Below are 26,486 nucleotides of genomic sequence, written 5' to 3'. Positions count from 1 at the left end.
CAGAGTAGATTCCCCAGTCATTAATAAATGCATGACAAGTGAATATATGACCAGTGAAACCTTAGCTTAACAGGAGAGTGAACCAGGTTATTGCAGAGAGCAATTGCGAGCCTGGGACCCACACACAGATAAAGCAGAAAGTATAAGGGAGTCAGAGACTTTGCTCGAAAAAAAGATTGGAAACGAGGAACACTGTTTGGCAGGAGAGTAAACTAAACGAACCAAAGGTTCCATTGCGAGCCTGGGATCCGCACCCAAAGGAGAAACTAAGGATAAGAGGGTCAGGGACCCGAACTAGAAAAAAAAAGGCTACAGCCCTATACATGAAACAAAGACAATATATGAGATAACTGGGTCTTGGCAGGAGAGTATACCAAGACCCTTCGAGTACTGCAAGTCCCAAAGGGGTTTAGAACCCTGGAACTGAGGAACATGTTGTACTATTGGAGAATCCTTTTGTGTTTTGCATGTGAAGAGACTGAAAGGACATTTGGCCTTTTTAAGCCTAGGGGAAAGGAGCGACCCCCTAAATTTGGAGCATTCTTCTTCTTGAATATGTTAATATTTTGGAAGCCCGACTGACTGAGAACTTTTTCTGCCTTGATGAACACTGTTTTTTTTTTATAGTGAGATCACCCTTGCACCATTTTGTTAGTTTATAGTGTGAGGAACAGAGTTGGGTATTAGGGGAACGTGACTTGGACAATCTGGCTGTTTTCACTAGTTCTTTTGAGGCGGGGGAAGCCCCTCTTAGTTTTAGGGATAGAGAGGCCTTTTCCCCAACCTTTCTTCATCTATTAAAGTATATACCCCAAAACATGCCACCCTTGTGTCTGAGCCTTACTTCTTGTATCTTACAACACGCTCTGTCCTCGACCGAGTAGGTATGGATCAAGAAAATATCAGGGCAGTCCTGGATTGGACTGCTCCAAACAACATCAAGGCATTACATAGATTTTGAGTTCAGCAAGTTCTTACAGATGATTCATCTCTCACTACTCCTGATTAACATATCCTTCAACTCAATTACTCAAGAATAACATATCACATGTATGGCAGTCGCAGATAGAGGAGGCATTCCTATAATTGCTTTCTCATCTGCTCCTGTACTGCGCTTACCAACAGCTGACCTCCCATTTGTGGTTAAAAAAGGAGCATCAAATAGTGCATTCAGCGTACTCCTCTCCCAAAGAAACTTTACTTCAAAAGAAACACATTGGGTGGCTTTCCAATTCAGGATATTATCCTCAGAAATGAACTGTACCATTTTTGACAAAGAGCTGTTAGCCATCAAGCGTGCCTTTGTAACCCTTAGACATTTGGAAGGAGCAACATTTCTGATAACACTATTAACAGAGCACAGTAATTTAGTTTATCTCAAAATGGCTTGCAGTACTAACCAAAGATAGTTGAGATGGTTGCAATTCTTTAGTAGTTTTGATTTTGTCACCTATATACTGGACCGCAAACACATTATTCCATATTTTGTCCATGGCAGAGCCAACAGAAGAGTAAAAATGTCCTATTGTGATGTACGACAAGGTCATATTCTCTTTGTCCGCTGGAACCTCCCAGTTCTTGACTCCGAGATTCTCCTACATTTTGAACTAAATTCTGCAATTCCTTCACGAGGCACTTCATGAACTCTGTGGGCTTCTATACCATGACTTGCAATTATGGGTTCCCAAACTTAAGGAACAAAGAGAAATCTTGGAATGATGTCATGACGGTCATTTAGCTGGTAGCTGGATGCTACGTGCAAACAAAAACTCTAGATCTAGTACAGCAATGCTCATGGAGGGAAACCATGGTCCAGGATGCAAAAAAAATGTAATCCAATGTAAAACCTGCACCAGAGCCAAAAGCCTGTAACAAAGACCCTGTGGTACTTCTTCAGCCACTGCCCATAACTTCTCAGCCATGGCATTCCATAAGTATGGATGTCATTACAGACCTTCCAGCATCTAAGGGATACAACACCATTTGGATGATAGTTGATTTCTTCGGAAAAAGGACCCACTTTGATGCCATGCAAGGACAACCAGCTGATGCACAATTAGCCCAAGCCTTCCTCCGAACAGTGTTCAAACACCATTGATTGCCAGAGGGTATCATCTCATACAGAGGATCTCAATTTATGTCCCGATTCTGGAAACAATGCAACAGCATTTAGGGATTACCATACATTTCTCATCTTGGTACCATCCCCAGAGTGATAGACAAACTGGAAAAATCTACCAAAATCTTGAACAATATTTTTGATATTACTGCAGCCAGCGAGAACAAGACTGGGTACAGTTTCTACCCCTTACTGAGTTAATTGCAAACAATTGAATCTTTTCAGCTACAGGAGTTTTCTCCATTCTACTAATCCACAGCACAACATCCAAAGCATGTTACCTATTGAACCATTAAGATCTAACAATGTTCCAACATTAGATGAATGGATCAAAACATTACAAAAGGAGCAATGTCTCATGGCTGTTAATCTCCTACAGGGTCAAACTATTGCTAAAGATATGCTGACCTCCATAGGCAAAAGGAACCTGGATATTATACAGGGCAGAGGTATGGTTATCTGCAAAGAATATACAGATCCCTGGTTCTTCTTGGAAGTTCAAACCCCAATATACTGGACCTTATACAATACAAAGGTTCATCAATCCAGTTGCGGTCAAGCTACATGTACCTGCTCACTTCAAAATACATCCCGTATTGCGCAACCACACTGTACTCATTCCCTCGTCAAACGAAATTACCTAAGGCATCCGTCCTTGATCACTGAAGCAGAAGATAACTTTCATCTCTGGAATTGTGGATCCCAAGTGGCAAAATATAAAGCTACACTCATGAAAGGGTTGGTAAGGGAGCAATTTCCCACAGGCAGGCTATCGTGTTGCTCCCTGGGCCAGAGCTGTGATATTTAAAAAAAAGAATTGAAAAACTGAGGCATGGTCGGCTTCTGTGTAGTTGGGGTCAGACTCTAGTCTTGGTTTCGGCAGTGTTGAAGATGTGCCTGGGCAGCTACCACCCACACCTGGGATTCCACAGTGAGAGGGAGAAGAGTGTAGGCCGGAGGCACATACTGCCCAGTGGCAAGGTTAGAATTTAAATGACAGAATCTGTGATCCTTGATGGTAACGTTGAGACCAGTACACCCCATACACCGTTGCTCTGTTACAAACCTTAGCAGCTTATCACAACGCCGACTTGCCAAGGAAGTAAGGGTCCATATCTTATTAGTTTGTCCTCTGTTTCATTCTGTAAGAATGCTTTCACTATGCTTTGGTGAATTTCTTAATCACTGATGAGTTCATTACATAAAGAGTTTAATAGAACCCTGAATAGCACCCAGGGATTTTACTAAATGGTTTTTAATGAAATGGCTTGTTGGTGGTACTCCCAATTGGGCAGTTGAAAAACATGCAGAGAAAGATGTAATATTTAGGGATTCATTATTGGTAGGCTATAAACTAATTATTAGTAGACCACAAACTAAGGGAGACATTCAGAGTTGGGCAGATTTATTTTATTGACATTTTTTTATTTGTTTTATTGTTTTAGCTGAATTTTATCAACTTTACAATATTTAATACAAAGAATACAAATAAAAACAACAAATCAATAGAATTGAAAAAAAAAGAATTCAAATTAAATACACTGCTCTTAAAGGATTACATTGAGTTAATAAAATCATGAATACATTAACTTACACAAAAGGATGAACGTAAATTAATTCTATTCATTGATACATTAGTAATTATACTGTTACAATTTTGACTCAAAACTTAATGTTACCTAATCGCAAATCTTTTTTAAATTTTTTTATTATTTGTATTAATCTTTTAGATTTTTACAAAATCCGTTAGACAGAGAAAAAAAATCAAAACATCCTTGTTCGTTGCATTGAAAGATCAAACTGTTTTTAACAAAAGGAGTTTTGTGTTCACGTGTTCTCAAATTTTGAAAGAAGCCAGTTGCCACGCAGTTCTATCCCTCGCAATCAGTTTTGCCCAGCAGACGTCTTGGTCAATTAGAACGTGCTCTGAAAAGATTTGTCACAGGTTTCCCCCTTTCTCACCTGTTTTTGTTGCCTGATGACTTCTTTAGGAGGAGTCCTCTTTCGTATGGTTCGGGTCTTATACAAGCCCGCTCGGCCGTCCTCGGCTTCCAGTGTTCGTTCAGCTTCGATGCCTGGGATCAAGGGGAAACTCCAGGAGACTCAAGAAAGGGATAAGTAGCACGCGGAGGCGGTGCAAGGATTCCGGGAAGGCTGGATAAGAAGGAGGAAAGGTAGATAGGAAGAAGGGTTTCCTGGAACCAGGAAACAACAGAATAGTACAAGGAAGAGTACGGAGCACACGTCCGGTCACAGCTAGCAGCAGCGTTGAGACGCGTGGGGCCGCGGGGGAGTGGCCTCTTTATAGAGCCCGCTGTGTAGAACGCGAAGACTGGTGAGCGGCGTTCTGGGCTTTCCGCCATGTTGGTAGTATTATGGAGTGTAGACCCCGACGTGTCGGGGATCAGGAGGCCCAGAAAGGGCGAGTTCGATGGTTCATGACAAGATTTCTGTCAGGTACGCTGATCTTATTCTTAGAGTGCTGGGACATGACAAGAGCAGATGGCGAATCGATTCTGTTACTGACGCCACGTTGCAGAAACGGCACTCCTTCGTTGACTACTCTCCTCTGATCGCCAAGATTTCATTCGTTTGTAAAAGGTTCAGTCTGGCTCTCATTATCAATTCACGAGCCTGCCTGGATGGAAACCTTTTGATATAAGGCTGCAGTTTGTTGAATTTCCTGGTATTAGGTGGTAGATGATGTATCAGTTTGTTGTTTGCTGCTGCTTCTTTGGTTTGTATCCAGTCCAGCTCTTTGAATTTTTTCTGGATTTTCATAGGGTTTCTGAAAAGGGTCTCTTCGTCACATTCCGTGGTGGCTAGCACATCTTGATTTACTTTAGACCAGGAATTGAACATCTTATTTTGTCCACTGTTACTTTCTTTCAGAATCAAGTTAAATATTGATGGTTCTTTGGACATTCTGCACTTGCGGTATAACATCAAGGTGTTAATTTTCACTATTCCTCGAAGGGACAATAAGCTGAGTTCTAATCGCGAATCTTCTAATTTCAAGGCATGAAGGAACCCATTTGCTCCAATTCTCACTCGGGTAAGGAAGCGACAATGAATCATAAGCCATACAAAATCAAAATCTACATTTCTATCGGTATGCAAAGAATGTTTCAAGTAATACGTCCTCAAATCAAGTAAATTAACACACTCCACCAACAAATGTTTTAACGTCTCTTTTTGAGTAGCAAGTTGACAGTATCTACATACATTTTCAGACTGCTCAATTATTTTGCGTTTGGCTAATATGTCTTTTGTGGGCCACAAATTAAACCGAATTTGCATGAATTCTGTTCATTATCTAACACCAGGATATCTCGGCGTCTAGGCCTCCGCTATACCATATCTTTTGGGTTGAAACAGATTTATAGAGAAATCATGAAATGTATTGCTTTTCATTATCATTTGACACCAATCCCATTGGAGAAATTTGGTCTTAAACCTTATGGGATTGTGAATTAAAGTTAATAAGGTAACTTCTATATTAGTCATGGTGAGTACAACCAAATTGCGCCACTTAATATACATTTATCCTTGGACGTGAAAATATAGTTGGCTAACGTGCCAACAACCAACGGTGACTGCAGTGCTTTCTGCCATACATAACGAGCATGGAATGAGATTAAACCAAGTTCATGTCTCAGCCAAACAGTCGGCACACAATTGGGGAGTTGTAACAATCGTCGCCAGAATTTCCCCTCAAGGGCAGACCATATCTTTTATGCAATTATAGATTTAGTCTCCGCTGCATACAAAAGTATGAGATATTTTTTGTAGGTAATGTGAAGGCAGGTGTGATGGAAAATTTCCCATACTTTTGTCTGGATGATTCTAGCCTGAGATATTCCAGTGACTAGTTTATTTTTTGACATATCAATGAAATGTCTCATCAAGTGAATTGGCCACATTCACACCTAGTAAGTATAGTCAGATACACGTTCTAACATTTGTTCATGTAGGAACCATCTATAGGTTTTGATGTTATTTTTTTACCCATGTTACACTGCATGACCTTAGTTTTATCTAAGTTTATGGTCAAATGATTCTCTTAGATGTAAATTGCTAAGGCATTCAACAAACTTTGAAGCCCCTGAGGTGTCTTGGACATCATATTCAAATCATCAGTGTATAATAAGTGGGTGACAACCTTATTCGCTAATTTAGGTGAATCAGTGATGATATTCTGGAATATTTTGCCCATATCTGAATTGAAAAAATTAAAATAGTACAGAGGCAAGGGTACAACCTTGACGTAACCCTCTGTACGTATTGATTGGACATGTTAGCTTGCCATCAAGTGAAAGTCTCACTTGAATGGTCTGTCCAGTATGTATACCTTTGATCAGTGACGTTAGATATGCCGGGCAACCCTGATGGATCAATTTCTCAATTAGTAGTTCTCTCGAGACAGAGTCAAATGCAGCTTTTAAATCAACAAAAACCATATACAATGGCTGCTTTATGCTCATATGATGAGTTAGATTTGAATTGAGTGTCAACAAATTAATACCCGTTTGATACGGATCACATTGAGCGTGGCTGGCTGTCCATTTGTTAAAGTCGCGCAGGATAAACCTTGAGAAGATTTTTCCTGATGCATCTAAGAGGGCGATTGGCCTATAATTCGTAGCACAGGACCGATCCCCTCTCTTAAATATTGGTACTACGATTGATTGGCGCCACGAATCAGGTATAGTATTTGATATTATAATTTGATTGAAAATGTTACATAAAATCCTGGCCCATAATGTTGGATGAGCTTTGAACATACAGTTGTTTAGCCCATAAGGGCCTGCCGCTCTCGAACCACTGGCTTTGTTAATATAATGCAGAACATCTTCAAGAATTTGCAAACCATCGTAACAAGAGGGACCACTATTCAGATGACAGGAACTTGAAGATGTGGAGGTGTATAGTTTTCTATACTATTGGATCCACTCGGCATCACTAACCCCATTGACTTGGACTGCTGTTTTTTTTTAATGAATTACTTTGTTAATTAAGTCCCAAATCTGGCCTGTATTTTTATTGCCAATTGTGCGTAACATCGCTTCACCATCTGTTTAATGGATTTGAAATTAATGTGATCTTAACCAGTTCCTATATTTACATCTGGAACTTCAAATTAATTTACTTTTTTCGCGAGCAGACAACGCAAGGATAGTTTTTTTTTCATATCGTAATATTGCTTTCCTTGCTTGCACCTCATGATCAAACTCATGTCTAGGTTAAAAAACTGTACAGGTTGCAGTTAGAGATTGGGTTTGATACAAGTGCAGATAGGCTGTTGTTAGGCAGAAACCTGTGCAGTTCCCTTGGGGAACACTGCAAAAGATTTAAGACTACAGGTAGAGCGGTAAACCCCTTTGGTAGCAGTCTGTACCACCCAGATTTACCTGGTAGCTGTGGCTGAGCAGTCAGACTTCTCTCAAGAAGAGTTAGGCAGTATGTAAAGTATACACAATATGTACCAAAACACAATAGCACAAGCAAACACTGACCAGAGCTTGGTTTCAAAAGTATATAGTTATTTATTTAAAATACACATAAGTTAAAAACACTCTAGCAAAAATATAGTAAAAGTACTTCAACACAGTTATAATGGAAGTAGATTCAATCCTTTCTCCTATCTAGACAACTCTAGGTAAAACACCACTTAATTAAAACAGAGGTGAGTGCTTAACGTTAGATGACACTCTAGTAGTTTCCAAGAAAGGGAGAGAAAAAGCAGAAATGGGTTAGACACACCACTCTAAGGTCCAGAGCACTTGCAATAGGCTTACAGAAGAATAAAGTCACAGGTGAGCAAAAGTCACTAGGCAGGGCCCACTCTTAGAGTAGCCGGAGCGAAAATGTGCCCAAGATCACACTGTTAGTTAGAGATTCAAAGTCTTGCAAAGAGTCAAAAAGAGGTTAGAGTGGCTCAGAAAGTTTAGCCAAAGTGTCCCAGGCACTCCCAGGTTCGAAAGCCGGGGACTAAATCTACCCCGTACAGTCGGTAGCAAGGGAAGCCAGGCAGAACACAGTACCTTAAGCGGAAAGGATCCTCCAGCGGTGGCAGTTGTTCCAGGCAGTGGCAGCAGGGCTCGACGTCGGTCAGGGGAGAAGAAGTTCTCGCTGAAGAGCAGAAGAAGAGGGTCGTTGCACTGCCCGGGAAGAAACCAGCCGCGGAGTCCTCCGGTTAAAGGGTTGGTGCCGACTTTCGCGGTATGGGGGTAAAGTGTGGTATTCCGGTTGCCGGGGTGCTTGGCACAGGCAAGGCGGCCACGAGATACCTCAAAGAACGGAAAGAAGGCGAAAACTGGTTGTCCCCACCAGTCAAGGGAAGGAGCCACTCCGTTAAGAGTTCTCCTCGGTCGTCGGGAAAAAGTGGTGAGACGGTTCAGCAGGGCTCCACCGGGTGGTGTCGTCGAAGCAGGTCGGCTCAGCTCTTCCCTCGTCGGATTCTTGGTCCTGTGGCGACTTCTGAAGTCCCAGTCCCCAAAGCCCTGCTTTTATGCAGCAAACCCCCATTCACCCAGCCTAGCTGTCACTCAACCATGCTAAGTGGTGAGCCGGGCGGCTCACCACTTGGGCCAATCAGGACGGAGTGCGACTTGAGTTACCAAGGTAACTCAGTCCAGGGTGCCTAAATCCCCCTCCACCCCTCCTAAGTACCCCAGACAGAGTGGCACCACTTTGGAGGGCTTCTGTGGAGAAGCCCGCCAAAAGTGGAACAAAGGGCTCCACTTTGGGTCAGAGTTACAGAGGCGAACACCAACGCCATTTTAGAATCAAGTTTTGGCAAAAAGTCCCAACCGGAGTTATAAAAATAAATATATAAACCGGTGGTATGTTTAAGGCTACCGTAAATAAATAATTAAATGTGTTAGCCTAAAACAATGGGAAATCCCATAGGGAAATATTCGCGGTCGAATATAAAAAGTAGTTTCCACTGCCACCAGCCAAAACTCGATCAGGGGGGACGGAGACGTGCCCCCTCGACTAACAGACCCTGGGGCAATCGAATTGCCCCAGCCAGTACGTCCACAATATGATGGTTTGTACTGGTTCTGTTCAGGATTCAAGACTAGCAAAGTCTTTGGTGACTTTACATGCCCTGAGAGACAGTAGTCAGTCCCAGGGTATGGAGTCTATGTTGGGGAGTCCCTAGGACACCCCTGGGTCACGGCACAGAGGGTGCTGTGTGACCCACATCACAAAAATACATGAGGCCCTATGGAGTAAAAGACCCCATAGCCCATTCAACACAAGGTTTAACCAAGAAAACACACTTCAACATGTCCAAGAGTGAGGGTAAAAGAGTCTCACTCTTGGCAGGAGAAAAAAATTAAACCCCAGAAATCCAGCAAAGCTGCTGGGGGACTCACTAGGTAGGGAAATTCAGCCTAAACAGAGAATTCTCCCTAACACTCGCCCCCCCCAGACTAAGGGACAGGAGGATTTAATCCACTCCTGGATGAACCTCATACCTCTAGTCGATGATATACATCCTAGAGAGTCCATCAGCATTTTGATGGTGACACCTTGACCTATGTTCAATGGAGAACTCAAAGGTTTTCTTTTGCAAGCTAACGGACCTACAGACCCTTTGAGGAACATCAGTCTTTTTGTTATAGGGGATCTGGTTGACCAGTCCCTCAGAAGTTGGTACAACTTCTGAACCTATGTTAGGCTTTTTCAAGGGGTCCTTATAAAGGATTCCCTTAGATCTAGAGGGGCCTCCAAGGTTCCTCACCACCTCTCTTGTGGGAGCAGGTTGGGTCTTAGGCCTCTTGGTTGGAGGGGTTGGGGTTAGGCAATGTACCTGCTTCCCCTTCCTCTTAGATCTACCCTTACCTATTTTAGGAGTTCCCCCCCTAATATTAGGATTTGAGTTGGGGTCTTCAGTAGAAGGTCCAACAGTCTGAAGGTTTTTGGCCTTAGACTTTTCTTTTCTGGTTTTCCACCAGCACTGAGAATTACCAGTTCTCTCGGGTCCAGATAGGGGCCTAGTTGGTCTATCCACCTCTTCCTCAGAAGCAGGGGGAGTCAGAGACTCTGAGACTAGGGGAACAATGATGGAGCTTGGTTGGGGCTCCCATGTTCCTAGCATACTATCCGGAAAGGTGCCTGGGTCAGAGGTCAACTTACTAAACCCAGGGCTTGTAGTGGGGTTCTCAGTAGAGGGTCCCACAGGCTTAGAAGGGTCCTTCAAGGTAGCCTTTCTAGCCAATTTGGTTAAGTTCTGCTTCTCCATACTGGGAGGCCTGGGGGTATGTGACACTACTCCTAGAGTTCTTAGGTCATTCCCTAACAGGACCTTCCCAGGTACCTCAGTCTGAACACTGACAGGGATCCTTACTGTCATGTTGTTACATTGAATGAGGGCTGGTAGAATAGGAACCATTTGGACAGGGCCTCCAGACATCTTAGTGGGACCTTTGGGTGCTTTGGCCACATCCTCAGGTTGAAAGAAGCTTTCATCCACTACTGTTCTGCTGGCCCCAGTGTCTCTCCTGGCAGGAGTATCCTGGCCATTGACAAGAACACTGTCCACATAATACACCTTAGAGTTAACAGGTAGGGAGTTATACACAACCCTATTCTGGGGACTAACCAGACCCATAGGCTCTAAGTTTACAGTTGCTTGAAGACCCAAGGGTTCTTCAGCAAAGAGTTCAAAGTGGGCACTAGCCATCTGTACTTCATCCTCAGGAGTGAAGGCTAAGGAGACTGTGCTGATCCCTGCAGGTTTACCCTTGCACTTGGGATCTCCTTTGATATGGTCAGTACCCTGACAGACATAGCATTGTCCAAATGCTCTCTGGAAGGGTGGCTTGTTCTGACCTCCTTCTGGCTTGTGGCCAGAAGGTACAGTAGCCTGACTAGGTTTCCCATGTGGCTTACCCTGGTTATTTTGTGGTTTGGGGCCCTCTTTGGGATAGGAATTATTAGAATTCTCTTTGGAGTCTTTTTTAGGTTGTTTCTCCCCATCCTTCTTCTGAGTTACCCCAGAATCCTTGTGAGTGGCCCTGTTGGCAACCCACAAGTCAGCAGCCTTAGCTAGTTTCCGGGAATCTAATTCCTTGGAATCAGCCAAGTGTTGTCTGAGCTCAGGAGAGCAGGCATCATAAATAGTCTCCAACATAAACAAATTCTTCATACCTTCATAAGTGTTCACCTTGTAACCCTTAATCCATCCCTCTAAGTTTTTCAAACATTCACTCACCCAGGTAGCCCAAGGGGTACCATCATGCTTTTTGAGGCTCCTAAACCTCTTAAGATACTGGGAAGGGGTCTTCCCAAACCTAGCTATCAAAGCTAGTTTCACACATTCATAGTCCTTCCTATCCTCCTCCCCCATCTCCATTACCACATCAGTTGCAACAGGGGGAAGCCTAGAGAACAACCAGGTGAGTAAGTCATTTCCTGTGATGTTCTGGAGCCCATGATTATATTCAAACAGAGACAACCAATCCAACACATCCAACTTAGGCTCATACATACCAACCAATTCTTTAGGCATCCGGGGTCTTTTAGGACTGGAACTTCTAGAGGAGCCAGAGAGAGAAACATTCTCAACAGATAATTTCTTCATTTCTAAGTCATACTTGAGCTCCATTTCCCTTAGCCTTAGTTCTTTGTCAGTTTGAGCATTAAGTTTCTTATACTCCCATTCTAGCTTCATTTTCTCCAGTTCAAAGTACTGAGGACTAAATGTGGGACCTGGTAAAGGTCCAGTAGGTACAGCAGGTAGAGCAGGCAGAGGCCTAGGGGGGACAGTTACAACAGCCTCACCCTCCTCTTCTGACTCTTCCTCAGAAACATCAACATTTTGCTCCATGTTAACTTCAACACTGTCATCTACAGTCGCTGGAGTGGTAGGTTCCTCTGAACCATCACCCAGACTTTGGTTAGCTAACAATCTTTCAATCAGCTCCATTTTCTTGCCCTTAGTCAGGAGATCCTTATGTTTACAGAGCACTCTTAAACAATCAGCAGTTTTGGCTGCAAGGGACTCTTGACTATAGCTTTCTATAACTGACATGTTAGAGGTTTTACTTTTTCAGTGCTAAGCTTTGTGGTTAGTTGCACTAAGGTATCTAAAGCACAATAAAATGTATACTCAATACAAATCCCACCGCTGTACACCAGTGTTAGGCAGAAACCTGTGCAGTTCCCTTGGGGAACACTGCAAAAGATTTAAGACTACAGGTAGAGCGGTAAACCCCTTTGGTAGCAGTCTGTACCACCCAGATTTACCTGGTAGCTGTGGCTGAGCAGTCAGACTTCTCTCAAGAAGAGTTAGGCAGTATGTAAAGTATACACAATATGTACCAAAACACAATAGCACAAGCAAACACTGACCAGAGCTTGGTTTCAAAAGTATATAGTTATTTATTTAAAATACACATAAGTTAAAAACACTCTAGCAAAAATATAGTAAAAGTACTTCAACACAGTTATAATGGAAGTAGATTCAATCCTTTCTCCTATCTAGACAACTCTAGGTAAAACACCACTTAATTAAAACAGAGGTGAGTGCTTAACGTTAGATGACACTCTAGTAGTTTCCAAGAAAGGGAGAGAAAAAGCAGAAATGGGTTAGACACACCACTCTAAGGTCCAGAGCACTTGCAATAGGCTTACAGAAGAATAAAGTCACAGGTGAGCAAAAGTCACTAGGCAGGGCCCACTCTTAGAGTAGCCGGAGCGAAAATGTGCCCAAGATCACACTGTTAGTTAGAGATTCAAAGTCTTGCAAAGAGTCAAAAAGAGGTTAGAGTGGCTCAGAAAGTTTAGCCAAAGTGTCCCAGGCACTCCCAGGTTCGAAAGCCGGGGACTAAATCTACCCCGTACAGTCGGTAGCAAGGGAAGCCAGGCAGAACACAGTACCTTAAGCGGAAAGGATCCTCCAGCGGTGGCAGTTGTTCCAGGCAGTGGCAGCAGGGCTCGACGTCGGTCAGGGGAGAAGAAGTTCTCGCTGAAGAGCAGAAGAAGAGGGTCGTTGCACTGCCCGGGAAGAAACCAGCCGCGGAGTCCTCCGGTTAAAGGGTTGGTGCCGACTTTCGCGGTATGGGGGTAAAGTGTGGTATTCCGGTTGCCGGGGTGCTTGGCACAGGCAAGGCGGCCACGAGATACCTCAAAGAACGGAAAGAAGGCGAAAACTGGTTGTCCCCACCAGTCAAGGGAAGGAGCCACTCCGTTAAGAGTTCTCCTCGGTCGTCGGGAAAAAGTGGTGAGACGGTTCAGCAGGGCTCCACCGGGTGGTGTCGTCGAAGCAGGTCGGCTCAGCTCTTCCCTCGTCGGATTCTTGGTCCTGTGGCGACTTCTGAAGTCCCAGTCCCCAAAGCCCTGCTTTTATGCAGCAAACCCCCATTCACCCAGCCTAGCTGTCACTCAACCATGCTAAGTGGTGAGCCGGGCGGCTCACCACTTGGGCCAATCAGGACGGAGTGCGACTTGAGTTACCAAGGTAACTCAGTCCAGGGTGCCTAAATCCCCCTCCACCCCTCCTAAGTACCCCAGACAGAGTGGCACCACTTTGGAGGGCTTCTGTGGAGAAGCCCGCCAAAAGTGGAACAAAGGGCTCCACTTTGGGTCAGAGTTACAGAGGCGAACACCAACGCCATTTTAGAATCAAGTTTTGGCAAAAAGTCCCAACCGGAGTTATAAAAATAAATATATAAACCGGTGGTATGTTTAAGGCTACCGTAAATAAATAATTAAATGTGTTAGCCTAAAACAATGGGAAATCCCATAGGGAAATATTCGCGGTCGAATATAAAAAGTAGTTTCCACTGCCACCAGCCAAAACTCGATCAGGGGGGACGGAGACGTGCCCCCTCGACTAACAGACCCTGGGGCAATCGAATTGCCCCAGCCAGTACGTCCACAATATGATGGTTTGTACTGGTTCTGTTCAGGATTCAAGACTAGCAAAGTCTTTGGTGACTTTACATGCCCTGAGAGACAGTAGTCAGTCCCAGGGTATGGAGTCTATGTTGGGGAGTCCCTAGGACACCCCTGGGTCACGGCACAGAGGGTGCTGTGTGACCCACATCACAAAAATACATGAGGCCCTATGGAGTAAAAGACCCCATAGCCCATTCAACACAAGGTTTAACCAAGAAAACACACTTCAACATGTCCAAGAGTGAGGGTAAAAGAGTCTCACTCTTGGCAGGAGAAAAAAATTAAACCCCAGAAATCCAGCAAAGCTGCTGGGGGACTCACTAGGTAGGGAAATTCAGCCTAAACAGAGAATTCTCCCTAACAGCTGTATATGGTTCAATCGGCCACATCTCTGTAATCTGGGTCTCCTCAATGTTAGCATTTAAAAATTTTAGTGTTTGCTCATTCCATCCGAACCTCGATCATGCATTATTTACAGTTAGAATTTGTGAGTACGTCTGATTCCTCATACTTGCAGAGTCACAACCAAGGGATAAATGAAGAGACAGCGCGCCATGATCACTATTTGACCACTTTAAATTCAGTGGCACAATGAAAGGTGTTTCTGTCTACAAATACATAGTGAATTATAGAATGTTTTAATCCTCGTTGCCACGTCTGATGTGGTGGTATGTCTTCTGTGTTGGACCCATTACACATTACAAAGTTTCTCTCACTCATTAAATTTAGCCATTTTACATTAACCTGATTCTGAGTTTTTTCTGAGAGACAAACAAGTGCATGTTCAGATCACCAGCTAAATAACATTTGTGATGTCTATGTCTTGAGAGGAGAGCTTTAACAGATGTTCTAAATCATCAAAGAATTTTCTATCTGCTAGACCTAATGGATTGCGGTATATGTTAATTAATGCAATGGCTACTCGTGAATACGAAATGCTTACCATTTGCAGGTACAGATTAGGTGCTTCATAGGCAGCGATTTGTACATTTTTGTTGTTTTTGATGGCCACCATCAGACCTGACATTGGTCTTCCTCGCAAAGAGGCCCTAGCAGGATGCAATAAAATGCTATTATTTTTCCTAAGCCGGTTTGACTGTCAGCCATGTCTTCTGCATCACAATGATATCAAAATTGTTAAGGAAATCAGCACTTGATTTCAGCAGATGAGAGAACCCACAAGTGTTCCAACTAATCATAGATATATCTTGGTAGCCATCTGACTGGGATAATCATGATTCTCCAGCATGGGGTCTGGCATGGATTCACATGCTCATGAATATTCCCCGTCGTCAGGCTGGGAATCCTCGGTAAAGAAAAAACCAGTATCAGTTTCGTTTCTGATCTGTCTTTCGTAGTAATAACCAATCACTGGTCTCTGCGTCATACTGACCACAGCCAATGACTGCCCTCTACCTAAGCCCCGCCTCTGGCAGCCATCTTCAGATTTTTACCGCACGTTCATGTGTTGGGATCCTCGTGCTATTGCTCTCGAGCGTTAGTGCTATTTTTTCACGTTTTTTCTCAAAAACTTCGTTTTTTCGGTCAAAAGAGCCTCAAGCTCCACCGACTCTCCATCCGATCAACGGGGACCCGTGTCGGATTCGTCTGCGCCCCTCAAGGGTGAAGATTTCGTCGAGCTACGCTTTTGGAGGACTCCAGAAGTTTCTCTGGCCCGTCCCGGACATGGCCCAGGAGAAGGGAAGCTCGACGCCCGGAAAGCTGTTCAGGGTCTGCCCTGGATGCCAGCTGCAGAACGTCTTTAAGGAGGACGAACACTCCTTTTGTCTTTACTACTTACATGAGGACAAGACGCACGTGGAGAAGGACTGTGCGTTTTGCGGCAACATGTCGGAGCGGACCATGAAGGACCGCCATCAACGTCTCGCCAACTGGCTGGAAGGGAAGAGCCCGTCCGGCGAGAAGAAGAGGAAGAAATCCGAGCGGTCTTCTAAGACCTTTGAGGACGCCCCGGCGATGGGGGTCCAACACAAGGCCAAGCACCGCAAGTCCGCTGGCACCGGGAGCGCCGAACGGTCGGGCTCTACGGGCGCCAGGCAGGGCGCACCCTCCCCGGCACCATCAACCACGAGCCAACGCTCTGGGTCGGGTAAGAGGAAGGCCGAGCACCCGGCGAAGCTCCTGGAGAGGCCCCGGTCGAGCTCGAAGGCCCCATCGGAGGGGGAGCGAGGCAGTGTCCCCCCCCCTCAAGGATAAGGCGGTGAGCGCACCTAGGGTGGTGAAGGCCTTAATCCATCCAGCCAAGGCCTCTATCGAGACTGTCGCGGCGGCCCTGGCTCAGCCTGTGGAGGCTACACCAGTGGTGGCGACCTCGGGGCTCAGAGTCTCCCTGCCACCTCGGAGGGAGTCCTCTTTTATGCCCATCGATAGGACCCCCGTGAAATCTCCGGCAGAGAGGAAAAAGGGGGGGCAGGGTGTCGTAGATTCGGCTTCAACCTCGGAGGAAGAGCTGATCGAGGTCTTAAGCCACGGCCTCGGCGTGGAAGAAGACCGGCCCGTCGGGATGGATCCCGACGCAGGTGACGTCGAGGGTGCCGACGGGGCCCCTGATCGCCCGTCGGATTCCCCTCTGCCAGCGCCGCAAGACAACTCGGCGGCCATTTTGTTGGCTATACAGTCCTTATGCTCGGAGATAAGGACGAGGCTACCGTTGCCGGCGGAGGAGCCACTCCCGTCGGGGGACCCAGAACCGGGACCTTCTGGCGTTCCTCCTCCCAAGAAAAGAAGGATTCACCCTCCACCTCCTTTTCAGCCGTCGCGCCCCGTCCAGCCCTCCTCCCCGTCCACGACCCGAGGGGATGATACGGGGACTGACACGGCAGCAACGGGTACGGACGACGAGGTCTACGACGAGGATCTGCTGTCGTCACCTCCCACCAGGGCTTCTCCGCCCGACGAGATTGGATCTTTCCACTCCATGATCGCCAGGGCGTCCGAGCTTTTCCAACTCTGCCCCAGGAGAAGAAAAAGGAAGGATTCCTTTATCAACGGCACGAGGCCAAGAGGAAGACTGTCCTCGCGGTGCCTCTACTGGACGACATTTGGGATGAGGGCCTCGCCCTCCTCAAGAACCCTTCCACGACGCCAGCTAGAAGAGACCGGTACGAAAAGAAGTACCGGGTCCCGGACGCGGCCCACCTGTGCCTCCGGGCGCAGCCTACCCCGGACTCCGTCGTCTCCGCGGCGGCCAGGAAGAAAGCGGGGGGGGTGCGGCCTCCACATCGACTTCCCCGCCGGACGGCGAGGGAAAGAAATTGGACACTATGGGATGCAGGGTCATCTCGTCTGCAGCAACGACGATTAAGGCGGCCAACGCCTTGGCTATCGTGGCCCGCTACGACAGGGAGCTATGGTACAAACTGGCTCCCCTGCTGGACTTCCTACCGGACGACAAGAGGGCGGATGCCCTGGAGATCCTACAGGAAGGTGAGGTGGCATCGGATCACGCCATCACTATTGCGACGGACATCGCCGACACTGGATTTCGGCAGTTGGGCAACGGCGTGTGCCTTAGGCGGCGTGGATGGCTCAAGGCTACGGCAGACCAGAGTCCTGGACATGCCGTTCGATGGGAACAACCTGTTTGGGAAAACAGTGGACGATTCCCTTCAGGCCATTAAAGCGGAGACGGCCCGGGCCCTTGGGGTTCTGCAACAACGACGGCCGCCCTTTCGGAGCAGCGGAGGCAAGGGCGCCTCCAAAGGTTCCGGCGGCGGTTTCTCCACCTACCGTCAAGCGGCCCGCTCGTCGTCTCAGGAGGCCTACAGGGGACGAGGCAAGTCTGGCGGACCCCGCCGTCGTCGCCAAGGAGGTCAAGGCGGCAAAGCCTCGTCGAAACAGGATTGACCCGGCCGTGGGGTCGGGCCCCCACCGAAGCACCCCGGTGGGAGGCCGGCTGGCGAGCTTCGTCGGCGTGTGGGAGTCCATCTCCACCGACCGTTGGGTGCTGGACGCCTTAGCCCGGGGCCACGCGCTCGAGTTTCAAAGAAGGTGCCCGCGCGTCCCCCCCGTGGCCAGGAAAGAGCTTCACGTCCCTCAGCTTCTCCTGGAGGTAAAGGCGATGCTCAGGAAGGGCACCATCGAACTCGTCCCAAAGACGCTTCGGGGCTCCGGAGTTTACTCGAGATACTTCCTTGTGAAGAAGAAGACGGGAGGATGGCGCCCCATCCTAGACCTGCGACGTCTGAACAAGTTCATCAAGGCACAGAAGTTCCGGATGGTCACCCTCCAGCACGTCCTGGGTCAGCTGGAGGAAGGAGACTTCCTGTCGTCGTTGGATTTGGAGGATGCCTACTTCCATATTCCCATCCTAAAGGGGCACCCAAAATTCCTCAGGTTTGTGGTCCAAGGGCGTCACTACCAGTTCAAAGCCCTCCCCTTCGGACTACGGTCGGCACCCAGGGTATTCACCAAGTGCCTTGCACCGGTGGCGGCGCAGCTGCGCCGCGAGGGGATCCACGTCTACCCCTACCTGGACGACTGGCTCATCCGAGCCAAGACGAGGGAGCTCGCCGTGGAGCACACGGCAAGGACCGTCCAACTTCTCACGGACCTGGGATTCTCCGTGAACTATGCCAAATCCCACCTGGTACCCGCGCAAGACGCACTGTTTCTGGGAGCGAGGCTCGACACAGTGTCCCTTCTGGCCTCCCCGTCGGAGGAGAGGACCAGGACCATCCTGGGCAAGGTACAGCGGATGTTGGTGGCCGACGCGGCCAAGGTGAGGTCCATCAAGTCCCTCCTCGGAATGATGTCTTCCTGCATCTACCTCATTCCCATGTGCAGGCTCCGGATGCGCCCGTTGCAGGAATTCCTGGACGCGCGCTGGATCCAAACGACAGGCAGCTTCGAGGAAAGGATCACACTCGACAAGAGTTTCCGACAAGCGATCCGGTGGTGGGGCACCCGCGCGCATCTGACGGCGGGCATGGACTTCCAGACCCCAGCCCACCAGGAGACAGTGACCACGGATGCCTCCCTGGAAGGGTGGGGAGCGCACACCGAAAATCTGCACGCAAGAGGCCTTTGGCTCCCGACGGAGAAATCCCTACATATCAACGTCCTGGAGCTCCGTGCAGTGTTTTGGGCCCTCAGGTCCTTCCTTCCGTCCCTCAAGGGCAAGGTGGTGAGGATCTTCACCGACAACACCACCACCATGTTTTACATCAGGAAACAGGGCGGAACCAGGTCCCCAGCACTGTCCAAGGAGGCGCAGGACCTGTGGCATTGGGCCGTCGCCCAAGGGATATTTCTGGTGCCGTTTCATCTGGCAGGGATAAAAAACACCATCGCCGACTCACTCAGCAGGGAGCTGCGCTCGTGCCACGAGTGGGAACTACGGCAGGATCTAGTGGATCGCCTCTTCCGACGGTGGGGCACACCCCAGATCGACCTGTTCGCGACGGCGACGAACTCCAAGTGCCGGAGGTTCGCCAGCAGGTTTCCCCAGGCGAGGAGCATGGGCGATGCTTTCTCTTTCCCCTGGGAGGGCCTGTTCCTCTACGCGTTCCCTCCATTGCCACTGCTAATCCGGCTCATCAACCAGCTCAAGAGGTCACGGTGCAGGATGATTCTCGTCGCACCTGCGTGGCCGAGGCAGATATGGTTCCCGGACCTTCTGGACTTGTCAGCGTCCCCGTCAATCAAGCTGCCGGTGGACGCGGATCTACTCTCCAGGGAAGGAGGCGCCATCCTCCACCACGACCCGAGATCGCTGAACTTGCAGGCCTGGCTCCTGCAGCGCTAGAGTTTGGAGGATACGACATACCGGCCGACTGCAGAGAGCTTCTTGCAAAGGCCAGGGCGTCCTCGACTCTTAAATGCTACGGACACAAATGGAAGAGGTTCTCTGTCTGGTGCCACGCACAGAAGATTAACCCTCTATGGATTACGGCTCCCCAAGTACTGCCGTACCTGCTGACGCTGGCCAAAGCTGGACTGGCACACGCGTCCATCAAGATTCATCTTGCTGCGATCTACCGATACACCAGAACCACGGGGCGGACGTCCTTGTGGTCTCATCGTCTGGTGAAAGAGTTCATGAAGGGACTGTTCAGATCGTTCCCGCCGGTGAAGGCTCCGGCCCCGGCGTGGGATCTCAACGTGGTGCTGACCAAGCTCATGGGACCTCCGTTCGAGCCTCTGCATTCGGCCCCGTTGAAGTTTCTGTCGTGGAAAACAGCATTTCTTGTGGCCATCACCTCCGCACGACAGTGGGAGAGATCCAGGCCCTTTCCTGCAAGGCCCCGTACTTGACTTTTCACGACACGAGGGTAGTGCTCAGGACGCACCCCTCCTTCATGTCCAAGGTGCCGTCGGACTTCCACCTCAACGAACCCTTGGTGTTGCCTGTGTTCTTCCCGTCGCCTTCGTCGCCGGCTGAGAGGACTTTGCACTCGCTGGATGTGGCTAGAGCGCTGAAGTTCTACGTGGACCGCACAAAGTGTTTTCGGAAGACGTCACAACTCTTTGTGAATTTTGGACCTGTCAATCAGGGGAAGGCTCTCTCGAAGGCTTCCATTTCCAGATGGCTCTCCGGCTGTATCATGTACTGTCATCGGTTGGCAAACCGACCGCTGCCTGGCCGTCCGAGAGCCCATTCCACCAGAGCGATCGCAGCTACCACGGCGTTCCTTTCTGGTGTGCCCCTGCTGGACATATGCCGGGCTGCTACGTGGAGGTCGACGCACACCTTCACGAAATTCTACTGCGTCGATCGGGATTCCAGGGAGGAGTCCAGGGTCGGCCAAGCAGTGCTGCGCAACCTGTTCGCCTGAGGTGAGCCTGGTGAGGAGGTAAGATGCTCAATGTTGAGCCTTTGCCACCTCCCGTGGTTGTGCATGTGTGTACTGCTATGTATTCTTTATTCATGAGCATGTGAATCCATTCCAGACCCCATGCTGGAGAAGGAACAAGTTACTTACCTGTAACTGTTGTTCTCCAGCATGGGTCTGGCATGGATTCACATGCGAACCCTCCCTCCTACCCCTCTGCGGCTCTTCACTTGGTCATACTGCCACTTCACGTGCTTCCAAATCTGAAGATGGCTGCCAGAGGCGGGGCTTAGGTAGAAGGCAGTCATTGGCTGTGGTCAGTATGACGCAGAGATCAGTGATTGGTTACTACTACGAAAGACAGATCAGAAACGAAACTGATACTGGTTTTTTCTTTACCGAGGATTCCCAGCCTGACGACGGGGAATATTCATGAGCATGTGAATCCATGCCAGACCCATGCTGGAGAACAACAGTTGCAGGTAAGTAACTTGTTCCTTGTGGTCGCCACTTCTCAAAACCATTCCCAATGTTATTAGCTCTTAAATTGCTTGTCTTATAGGGATTAGGTTTAATTATACATTTTGGATCCTCTTTGATGTCAATTGTTGTGGGATCGATCGCAAGCACAAAACCCAGTGCGACTAGCTCCATACGAGCTTGCCACAGTAAACAACATTAGACGTAAGCCACAATCGCACCACAGAAAAGTCATTGTCATTAAGGAAGTCAACCTGATCAATATCCGTAGTGGATATATCTTGTAGGCTGGCCACATCTTCGAAGATTGCTAACACACTCATTCTATTCAGATCGTACGTCAAATATGGGGCAGAGTGACATTTGAGGATTTGGCGATGTAACTTGGTAAGCTTCGACTGTAATTGGAAAGAATTAGGAGGCAAAGACACTGAAGCTCGATCATTTGTCTGTCTGGGAATTTCGACATTCATAGGGCTAGGCAGAGCACCATGCTGGAAGATCGAATTTAACATGTCGCGTTGTGACAGATGGATCACACTGGTACTGACTATCCCCATTCAAACATTCTGTTCTAGTAGATGTAATGTAGTTTTCACCTGCTCTGACAATTGGACTCTACAAATCGCTTGGCTCATCTTGCCTAGATGTTTGATTTCTCTGATGTTGAGCTCAATATTTTTCATTCTTCTAATGGACATAATTGCCAATCATTTTTCTCTTTTTTCTTTTTTTGCTCTCATTGCTCTCATTTCTGGCATTATCTACCATAGGATTTCGAATTTGATTATCGATTTCAACTCTTATTTATTTATTTATTTTTACATTTGTATAGCGCACAAGGCAGCCCCTAGGCACCGCAGCGCTGTTACTTGTAGTTACACTTAGTTACAGGAACAGTACAGTACATAATGCATTTAGGTGAAACGGTACATTACATTATGCATTTAGGCAGGTGTAGGTTAGGTAGCTGTGGTGTGGCGTGGTTATGTGAAGAGTAGTGTTTTGACAGCTTTTCTGAAAGCTAGGTGAGAGCTTTCAACTCTGAGTGTGGGTGGCAACGTGTTCCATTGCGTAGCTGCTGGATAGGGGAAGCTGGTGCCACCAGCTCGAGCTCTCTTATATTATGCACTTCCTGACTATAAGAGTCTAAATCAGCCTTATGGTTAGTTCTGGAGGCAATCTTAACACTTCTTGGCGCAGTAACATCAGGGGGTATCATCTTCCCCTTTTCCAAATGCGTGCCCAAGCCTAATCTCAAATTATCCTGATTAGTCACCTGAGTTGTGGCAGTCAATCTCTGTTCAGTTGACTTAATATCAGTTTTAGACCAGCGCTGCATGTCTTTCGCTGGCAGCATATTCAATTGTTGTAATTTTATGTATTTTTCAATAGCATTGTCAATCTGCATTTTAGTGTCCGCTAATATCAATTGTGTGTTGTCTGTTGGTTCTCGCTTATGATAGTCAGATTTTTGGGAAGCTCTACTTGATCAAGCACCGAATTTAAGTCGGTTTCACAGCACTCCGCCTCCTTGATGTTATCCTGAGACCCCCATATTGCGGAAATCAAATCATTTAGGAGAGGATAATCGTTGACTTCTTTTAATTGGGAATTTGTCATATTTTTTTGATTATCATCAATGGCTTCGATGGTTGAAATCAAGGCATGGGTAGTGTTTGTTGTAAAATTCTTCCCAGATAGATGTCTAATAAATTGTTTTACATTCACTCGGGAGCGATAGGATAAGCCCTTCTGATTTTTTGTTTTTTTTGTAACATTAGGCATATCCTGTTTTTTCCTTTTGCCATTTTTGTTAAACAAATTATAATTGATCGTAGAAGAACCCGCAATCTGGTTCTTCTCAGGTACAATGCAACTGGACTGGTCTGAGGAAGTAGCAAGACACTTATGTTTTTGTCCACTGGACTAATGATCCCAGTGAACATTGGTAACACACTCGACTTAGCTCTGTAATTTGACACTCCCAAAACGCTCACATCTGAAATCTTAGACTCCTTCTTTGGAGTGTTATCAGGCTTAACACTTTGCACAATCACTTCTTTCTCTTTCATCAAGTCATTCATCCAATGTTCGATTCGCCTTATTTGAATCGTTTGTTGTGTAATTTTGGTATCCAGCATCTCAAACAACTTCGTTAGAGATACAATAGTCATGCGAATTGAATTTGAATGTGAATTGTTGCAGATTGCGAACACGCGTGAGCGGCCACAGGAATTGTGGACACTGACGCTTGTCTAGTCGGATGGGTTTGGTTTAATGTTGCGATCAGTGAGGAAGCTATGTTAGAATTATCAAACAAGCTTGGTGATTGGTATAAACTGTTAACTTCAGATTCAGTCAGTGACGAAGAAGCTATTATTTATATATTGCCAACAGACTGTTCAGGGGTCGGAGGAGTCTTATGAACAGATTTATCTATATCATCTATGATTGGGTCACATATAGCCGTCACAGGGGTACCGGTTGTCTTTTCTGTAGTAGTTTGATGATGGTCATTAGGCTCTATTACAGAATTATTAGACTTAGCCAGAGGTAAAGTATGGGCATCAACAATCCAAATCTGTGTGTCCGAAACAGAGGAATCAAGAGCAGTCCTCGCAACATCTTTTTTAGTATAATTACATTCAGGAATAGTGGTGTGAGCAGTTTTTCCACTATCAGATGAATCAGGCATATCAATAGAGCTCATGCAAGGCTGGCAGAAGTCTCTAATATCTCCTGCGCACACTTTATTTTCCACAGTTAAATTAGATTGCCCAAACAATTTTCGTATAAGAACATTTGCTGGGGAAGGTTTCATAGGCGTCGATTTTAAAACCAGTGTTTTAGATGTTATTTTTTGCTTGCTAAGCATGCCTGATTTTTGTGAGTATGGCTCGTATATCATAAATGGCTCTGCTACAAGTAATGATTTGCTGACACAAGAGCAGTTATCAAAAGTCACTGTGCTGAAGAACCATGTTCACTTGGTCAAACAGAACAGTATTAAAAAGAGCTCAGAGTACTTTTCCCCTTTTGCGGCTCAAAGGAGTCTCGGCAGTCACCGCAATATTTGGATAAACAAAATAACGCCACAAGTGGTTAAAAAAAGTACTAATCTAAGTTAACACAGCTCAAAGAGCACAATCGCTCCTCCGTCACTGTGCTAAATAACCACATTCTCTTGATCAAACAGAACAGTATCAAGTAGAATTCAAAGTGCTTATCCCCTTGCGGCTCAAAGAGAAAGAATCTCAACAGTCTCCGCAGTATTTGGGTAAACAAAGTAGTGCTGCCACAGAACAGTTTCAGCAGCTCAATGTTCACAAGCACCATTCACAGTCACTTGAATCAGTACGACTTCTTAACATTATCGCGGCTCAAAGAGCAACACCATCTCAGCAGTAACCGTAATCAGATACCCAGAGTTGTTCACTGTACCATTTCTGAGAAGTCAAATTAGATGGACATCGTGTACCAAGTTACTCGAAGATGAAAGTGCTTTAATGCCACGGTAACCACAATTCACATCGGTAATTATGACTCGTGCCTTCCACCTTCAAGAATAAGTCACTTGCAATTGGCTTTATTAGTAGCAGTTTCGAAAGCGTAACAGTTTAAAGACAGCTCAAAAGCAATATGCTTCTCAATCACAACTGGTCAAACTGTTATTAGCCGCTCCAGTTCAAATTCTGTAATAATAAGATGAGCACATCTTACCATAGCATTAATGCAGGGGAAAGTCCTTGGACACCAGGCACCCTCCACCTGACACAGGACACTCTGCTTAGCACACCGCGCATGTGCAATGCTTATATGGATGAAAGAGTGTTTCCAAGCAAAATAGAAAGCAGACTGCAAGAAGCAAACGTCGCCTCTCTCCAGTAACAATGGGGGGAATTAGTCCAGAAATGGCAAAGCAAGTCCTCCTCCACAGGTACCACAGGACACACTGCTTAGCACACCGCACATTTTAATGAAATACCTCTGAGGAAAGTTACAACTTCCACCAGTGATATTTCTGAAAATCTATGTTGGAGGGAAGTGACTGAACCTTACGTATATACAATAAATAATTTATTATGGAGAATGTCTGCCTAAAATACTGCTGGCGGTATTCACATTGAGAATACTGCCAGTGGGAGTTGATCAATCCCTGAATTGGGATTGCAGTAAAATTGGCAGTATTTGCCAAATACCGCTGATTTCACTGTTACCAGCCATCTCTGAATCACTGCTAGTTTTTCATTTTTGTTCTTGTCCAGAACATTCTTATGTGACCAGCAAAGATACTCATATAAATCAACAACATATTTGCATATATAGAGACATAGACACATGAACAGAGATGTATCCTTCCACATACACTTTATCCTCTCACTTATACACTCAAACACATAAACACACAAACTTCCCCTTCATCGAAAACGAAAAGAGAAATATGATAGGTTGCTCTTACTCCCTCCCTCTCCAACACCAGATCCCAAGCAGACATCCTTAGGGGTTCCATCTGCTTCCATGAACTGAAATATGTACGCGACTTCCCAAGAAAGAGCCTCTTGAGAGCACAATAACAGCCACATTTCTCTGGTGACGTTCGCTCTGCATTGTCCAAATGCAGCCCCCATAACCACAATTACCAGCAAGACCCGACCACAGTTTCTTGTCATCTTGTAAATACTGGCAGAGACTGATTAGCAAATCAGGCTAGACTACAGTCTACATCTGAGCCAGGGAAATGGAAGAGGGTGGATGACAAGAAATTGCTGACTCAATGCGCGCAAGGGAATGGGGTGCGTTTGAGTTAAGGGAAAGGGTTTGTGCTAAGAGTTAAGGGATCTAGCAAAAGGGCAGCAGGAGTCTGAAAGTTAATTATAAGGCAGAGGGGAAGGGGATTGAGTGACTGTTGCTGATATCTGTGCCTGACCTGCATGCCACTGTGCACAATTGTGGGACTGGCACAACCCCTTGTAAAGTGATGCATACTTGCTTTATGAATATATGTTTCAATTAAGAATGCTTATATTTTGTCAGATTGCTATATCATGTGACTTGGTGCTTTGAAAGCCAGATTTATTGAACAGTGTACTTTTGTTTTTCTTCAAACCATTTTTGTAGGCATTTGAAATTAATAACACAATCCAAGTAATCTTATCTCTCAACCACTGTAGAGCCTC

The 26,486-nt window shown here is 46.5% G+C and overlaps 1 protein-coding gene across 3 annotated transcripts in view; it reads left to right on the top strand.

The window, feature by feature from the left end:
- The window catches only part of CEP89 (centrosomal protein 89), a 1,655,177-nt gene that overhangs the window by 1,284,621 nt on the left and 344,070 nt on the right, over positions 1 to 26,486 (top strand). The gene's annotated exons all lie outside the window — the stretch shown is intronic.

Source organism: Ambystoma mexicanum, chromosome 1q (genome assembly GCF_040938575.1).
Source record: "Ambystoma mexicanum isolate Mex_15411 chromosome 1q, UKY_AmexF1_1, whole genome shotgun sequence".
NCBI classification, from domain to species: Eukaryota; Metazoa; Chordata; class Amphibia; order Caudata; family Ambystomatidae; genus Ambystoma; species Ambystoma mexicanum.
The sequence above is the reverse complement of the archived record's forward strand: the minus strand, read 5'-3'. Positions and strand labels throughout refer to the sequence as shown.